The sequence below is a fragment of the Heterocephalus glaber genome, unplaced genomic scaffold (assembly GCF_053883595.1).
Source record: "Heterocephalus glaber isolate CG9 unplaced genomic scaffold, H.glaber_assembly_v1.0 deba00001509, whole genome shotgun sequence".
In the NCBI taxonomy this organism is placed as follows: Eukaryota; Metazoa; Chordata; class Mammalia; order Rodentia; family Bathyergidae; genus Heterocephalus; species Heterocephalus glaber.
Window position 1 is genome coordinate 29,967,242 of NW_028258325.1, and position 7,210 is coordinate 29,974,451.

At 32.5% G+C, this 7,210-nt stretch overlaps 1 long non-coding RNA gene across 3 annotated transcripts in view; it reads left to right on the forward strand.

Moving 5' to 3' along the window:
- LOC110346287 (uncharacterized) overlaps positions 1-5,723 on the forward strand; it is a 29,343-nt gene extending 23,620 nt beyond the window's left edge. For 2 of the 3 annotated variants that reach the window (XR_015441330.1, XR_015441329.1), the window contains exons 4-5: positions 455-563; positions 661-5,723. This is a non-coding gene — a long non-coding RNA (uncharacterized LOC110346287). The remainder of the gene's footprint in view (positions 1-454; positions 564-660) is intronic. The other variant, XR_002390224.2, reaches the window with a different exon arrangement.
- Positions 5,724-7,210: the final 1,487 nt, after the last annotated feature.

Here is a 7,210-nt window from a genome sequence, read left to right on the forward strand (position 1 = left end):
TCCACAAAGTAAACTTTTTCTTTCCCCTTGATCATTAGTTAATCATGATTATTTTCAATCTATTTAACATAAAATATATGAACCAAATTTTACTTCATAAAGACATCATACAGATTTAAACAATCAACAGAATATTAGATTTTGCATTAGGATATATTAAATAAAATTTGTTTGGTGAGTTAGGAAGAACCTGAAATTGTGAAGAAGCTCTGTCAAGAGAGAAAACTCTTGTGCTTTAATTTGATAGAGATGAGAAGTATTGGTTTTATACTCATTTTTATTTTAAAATGCTTATTCTATAAATCTTCTTAAAATGATAGTGAAGCAAGTGGAGAGAAAGCTAATCATACAGTAATTATTAATATGTTAATATTATATGTTGTATGTTAATATTCGTTACCACAGTATTAAATTAATATGCTAATTATTGATTTATAATATTATTTTTCAAAAGACTGGAATAGGGACATATGCATTCTCTGGAGAGTGGAGAAACCACCTGAGATCTTGTGATTGGAAAGAAACTTTTGTTGGAAAATAGAAATGCTAATTTGCATTCAAAGGTAAATTCAAAACATTTATTTCTGCTTCTACAGACATTTTTCTCACTATAATCCAGGATTAAATAGTAATTTTTCTTTGTCTCACTTCTTTCCCTAGTGAATCATGCTGCAAACAGAGGAAGCAATATGTGGACAGAAGCTGCATCCATATTGCCATTTCTCCTCCAGAGGTTTTCTCCTAATGCTCATTAATTTATGTCATCTATTGTCTTCAGATATTGAAAAGGGCTCTCCAGCACTTGAATGTGACTATATTAAGAAATTTACCAAGAAGATCAGGAATAATTCAGACACTGCTGAGACTTCCTGTTAACATGGAAGACTGGAGAAGGGGAGAAGAGGTCCCTCCAAGAGGAACTCACAGCTCGGGGAGAAAACCTAGCATACAGATATTCAAGATGGGATATGGAGAGGCAACTGCTCAGGAGGGCAGGGCTTTGAACAACTTCCAGTAACTGTTAAAAACTGTCTCTCAAAATGTGGCCCTCTTGCAATGCCCTTTTAAAAAAAATCATCTCTAGATGAATTTTATGCATGTAAAAGCTTGATAGACAGTGAATCTGTGGGTCTTGCTGTAGAATTTCCTACTGACCTCTCTGTCAAGAGAGATTTGAAATAATAATACAAGGGTCTTGGGAGGGTTTTGTACTTACCTGAAAAACAGCTTCTCAAAGTCCATTTGTACAAAAGCAGAGATCTTTTATTATTTTGAAGTTGTTGAACTTAGAAGATCAAGAATTCCCTAAATTATATATAAATATGGAGTGCTTGTGTATTTTTCTAAGTGAGAGATCTTTAGATTTCATCAGATTTTCAAATGGCTCACTATTTCCCTTTCAAATCTAAGAATCACTGGACTAAAGAAATTGAGCTCATCTAATTGCAGCTGATTAATTCTATTGGAGACTTCAACCACCATGGTCAGGAAAGCAGGTCATTTTCTTGGTAACAAGAAAAATTAGTCGTTAAAATGTTTGCCTACCTTTTCAACCATAAGTTTTTCATCTTTTAAATTATTACTTTCCTCTTAAAGAAAATGCTATGTACATTCATGCACATTCATCAGCAAACTAATATGTGAATTCTGGTTCTAAATATTCCATCAACTAAATGCAAAATCCATATCAGGAATGCAAAATGGCTAAACTTTGACCACAAAGTATGCCTGGTATTTCATATCTATCACCTGTCCATCACAGCTTCTTTTTCTATAGAAAGGAAGAGCCTATGAAGCCACAATCACACACAGTATTCTTGGGCAATATCTCACTGATAATGTAGTTCTACTTCATTGTATAGGTGGTCTTTGCACAAGGAGGTCAGCTGTAACAAGAGAAAGAAGGTAAGAGAAAGTGACTAAGGTAGATTCCTTTTCATGCCTCTGTGATTTGGAGTTAGTGACAAAAGTCTGTGTTTATCTCCTGGTTAATAATATTGTATCAAGAAAGAAAGCCTCTAGTACTAAAAAAAGAAACAAAAGGAAGGAAACGGGGCGGAGGATAAAGAAGAGAGGCAGAGGGAAGGGAAAGGAAGTAAAGGGAAGGGAAGAAAATATCTATAATGTGAATCTGACAAAAGACAAAGATTTTCAGTTAATCTATGCCTAACATGAAAATGTGAGGTTGGAAACAAATATTCTTGGACTATAGAGTGTCAAAATTCATTTAGTTATGGCCTAATAGTAACAGGCAGAAATGAAGTACACAATTCTCTTTAAATACAGATGGGATAAAGCATCATGCTCAACAAACCTGCCTCAGAAAGAAATCCTAGGCCCAGGTTACTCGCAAAGATGCCAAACTACTAACACTAGTATTTTTGCTTCTGTTTGACACTATCTTGCTCATATTTTTATTGTCTGGCAGTCTCTGACACAGAAAATATTTAATAAATATTGTTTAATAGATGCATGAATGAAAGATAATAAACTAAAAGATGCATTAGAGATTCCAGTTATATTAATTAAAATACACATAAGATCTATATGAAAAAATTGTCAATGTCCCAATGCTTTATATTTAGTTCACAGATATGAGAATGACATGTTCTGTTCCACAGAATACTTTGGGGATCCAGTCTAGGAGAAGTTCTGGAATCTTCTGGTAACATCTAGATAAGAGGAAGAAAAAAGAGAGCATTAAAAAAAACTTGAGACACACATATTGGTGAAGCATTCCATATTTTAAAAAATCAAAAAAAAATTACTTGAGAGCTTTGAATGGCCCAGGCCTGGCCATGGCAGGCATAACTTGCACCTATATTTTGTTAGATCTCCATCTTATGCCCCTACTTTACCAAGGAGACTAGTACAAGTGCCCTGGTTGTGGACAGAGGAAGAAAAAATAACAATTGATTATATCAGAGTTAGAGACAAGTCTATGAGAACTTATATAAATGATACCCACCAAATCATAGCCAGCTCTAAGGTGGCTTACACACATTGTGGTCTCTTCAGTGGATTTGTTTTTCACTGCCTGAGTAACAAAAGCAAGCTAGTGTAATCTTAATCAAGTGAAAGGACCACTAATCTAAAAGAACAAGAGGGACTCTCCCAAAATTTGTTACGATTCTTGGCATTTTCAACTGCTTGATTAACTCTTTGTTTTTAGTCCTCTCTTAGTGAGATTGCCCTTGTAGCTCCTCCTAAAGTTTCACAGACATTCATTCTAACACAAGCCCCCAGAAGTCTGCTCTCCTGCCCATAAGTATTAATTAAGCAATGGACCCTCTTATTCAGAGGGCTTGACAGGCACAATATATGAAAAGCAAAGTGAACTAATGGAGTTAGTGTTTCAATCTCTTAAGTATTCACCTCTTTGACCCTTTGGGAACATTTCTTAATGAGATTATGAGCTGTACATACCAATAAGATTGGGATTTATCCAATTATCTCTTAAATCTTTCATTAGCAAACTGCCTTTTCTGCAATTAAATGCGATAACCATTTAGGTAAGAAGAGTTTTCATTGTTTACTTGTTTTTTCTTTTAAGTGGGTCATAATAATATGTCTGTGTTCACCATATTTATTATTTGTTATAACCAAGGTTTTTTATGTTTAAATAAGATATTAAAATTCACTTTTGAATTAATTCTAAAGTATTTCCTATTTGCTCCTGTCTTCCTCCTCCTATTGTTTCTTACCTTTCTCCTGTGTTTTTCTACTACTGCAGTGAATAAAATAGGTTCCCACTCTCAATACTTGTTAACAAACCTAAAGACATGATCTTTCTTTAATTTAAGGAAGAACCACTTCTGGAAACCCACATACATAGGATCCTAATCCTGTTCTCAATGTTGGGAGGTGGGTAGGGAACCTAACTTGAGTGATATTCATATGTTTGAGACAATGCTTGTCAACTTTGCTCAGTGGGAGGTGAACTAATATATTAGTATGTAGTGTCAAGACACATGTTATGATTAAAGAGTTTTGATGAATAATAAAGCATGAAATAGACCTTGCTATTGAAATTTTATTCATAGGAATAACCATTTCAAGGTATGAGGCTTTTGGAACGTGTTTTGCAGGAAACTTTTTTAAATGCTTTGCTTCTTCCATTTCTGCCTGTTTCAACATTTACTGCTTTTTTATCTCCTCAGTAATATCCAGTTCCTCAGAATATTTTAGACTGTAACACATTATTAGGTCAAACCAGGATGATAACTAACATATAATGGGATATTTCTATTCTTCCTCAAAACCCCTACCTTGACAAAATGCCTAAAATAATAATAACCAAAAAAGTTCTGGGTTGCAGTTTCTTAAAGTTCTTTCTAAGGAGAGGTTTTGTATTTCTCACCTCTGAATTCGTCCTTATTTACCTTTGAAGAAAGGGAATAACAGCATGAACTTTTATCGATGTTGTCGAATGAAAGTCCAACAAAAACATTTTCAGTCTCACAAATGTTTCATTCTAAAGAATTTACTAATTGCAGAAAATTGTGATGATTGTTGTCCAAAGGGATCTAATGTTGCCATCTCAAGACAGCGCCAATAAGAACAGTCTTCAGAATTGAGCCGATAAATCAAGCAGAAAGGAAACAGAAGATAGATTGTGGAAGGCCAGAGAATAAGCAAACTCTGAAATACCAAGCATCAAAGATGTCTCTGCACTGACTTAATATTACCAGCAAAAAGAATAAGAACTTATTTTGTATTAACCACTGAGAATTCTTGTATGTTTATAATAGACTTCTAATAACATTTTATACTTAGGCTTTTGAAAATAAACTATATGTTTGAATATAAACTGTACCTCCACTCTTCCAGGCACTGAGCACAAGGTAAATAATTAACTTTATTTCCACTTACTATTGACAAAATCTACCAGTGGTAAATGTAAATGGAACAATTTAAGGACAGAAGGACAGAATGTACTTATGAATTTGACAATGCCAATTAGACAAGAAAATATCCAGGCCTTTCCTAGGCAAGCTTATATTTCCTAATGGGATAATCAGCTTTGATCTAGTGACTCTGTAAGCAAATATATTTAAGATGCTATTCACGCACCTGCTACTCCTGTTTCTTATTAGGAGCAATTTCTCTCCCAAAAAAGTACTTTAGTCATACATACATCCTCTTAAAATCTTCCAGAAAATAGGAGTATGAGTTCAAGAGACCAGCTGCTTCTTATTCTCAGGAACAACATTCATATTTTCCATAAACCTTCTTAAATTGATGTCTCTATGATTCAGAGGATAATTTTACTGGCTTCTTGCATTAGCTTTGTCACCATGTTCTCTTTTCCAGTTTACTTTCATTATATTGACTCCATAGTCAGTGTAAGAGGCATGGGAGAATGGGTAAGATTTAGGTTCATTCTGTTCCTGTGATTAATCATTAAATCAAACTAGAAACTGATCTTAGAAGAAAATCATAAGAGAATTATCTAAAACATAAGACTCTATCCCCAAGTAAATATATTTCTTATTCCTTGAAGAGAATGAAGATTTAATTCCTAAAGAGTTTTACCTTAGGAAAAAGAAATAAATTTTCATTAAACTTCTTAAAGTAGTGCATTTCAACAATCTACTGCATTATCAAATTTGGTTAAAGGGCATAAATATGTCATTCTTTGGCTGATTAAATATATGTATTAGGAAAAATGAATAATCCAAAAGCTCTAATATAACCTTCTACATCATATACTTTCTTCAGCAGCACATATACTATAAACTTCTACATCATTTAACTAATTTTAATGGAATTTGTAGATTGTTTTCTTCAAAATTGTGTCACATTGTACACTAAAATTATTGCAGAGATCAATTTTTACAATAAAATATTCCATTTGCTACATTAATGATTCTGCAATTTCTAGGGAGTTAGGTCCTTTATGGTATTCTGACATCTGGATTGCTTTAGAGCAACCCTTCATTGGAAATTATTTGATGATGTAAAACCTTTTATGGGTAATTCTTTGATGTGGAATTTACTGGATGTCTTCTTTTTCTATTTTTTGATTTATGAACTATAGCTTACCAACATACCATAGTAGAATTCTATGACAATTATGGTTCATAATCATTACATATTCTCACATTTGCACAATTTGAGTGAAAGTGGAAATCATAATTTTTGAGATTGTAATTATTAATCTATGGTTTAATATATGTATCTAAGTTATCTAATATTTTATTGATGATCACACTTACAATTATATATTTCAAATTAATAAGTTTTTCACTAGTTGTCTATATGTATGTATTCATGAGTGTGTATATGGAAGTATGTGTGTTTGCAATTTTAATGATTCTGTATAACAGATGGAAGTCATTTGTCACTTACAGAAATACTTTTCATTATTGCCAGTGATATGTATCTTTCAAGTAAGATTTTTTTCTGTATGTTAATGCAGTAATTTTTCAAAATGCACTACTTGAAGAAGTAGCATGTGTGAGGTCCTGGGTCAGAGAGAGAGAGGGAGAGATAAATACAAAGAAAGAAAGAAGGGGAGAGAAATGGATCTAGATGCAGACATATCATGTTTTATAAAATTAAGTCAAAATCAAACATGGGCTTAAATGTAAAATGAAAACTTACATGATTTCTAGAACAAAAAATAGGAGAAAATCTAGGTGAACTTGTGTTTGATGATTTTTGGTGAGTTTTAATAAAAAGTCAAAAGTACAATCCATGAAAAAAATCAGTCATTTGGGTTTAATAAAATTTAAAGTATCTACCCTGTGAAAGACAATCCTAAATAAATGAAAAGAGACAACACAGGCTTAGAGAATATACTTGGGAAAATATAGCTTATATAGTATTTAATTCAAAATATACAAAGAACACTTACACTCAACAATAAGAAAACAAACCAATGAGAAAATTTTTTTAAAAATCTGAACTTTCAATTCAGTAAAGAAGATATACAAGTGTCAATTAAACATATGAGGAGATAATCATTATCATAGGTTATTAAGAAATCACGAATTAAAAGAATGAGATAATATTATTTAAATATTAGAATGACTACAACTGGAAAACCTAACCATTCCAAATATTGATACAGAACAACAGCAGCCTTTGTTCATTGCTAGCAGGGGTTCAAAATTCTACAGTTAGTTTGAAAGACAGCTTAGCAATTTCTTACAAAGTTAAATGTAATCTTACTATAGGATCTAGCAACCATTCTTCTAGGTATTTT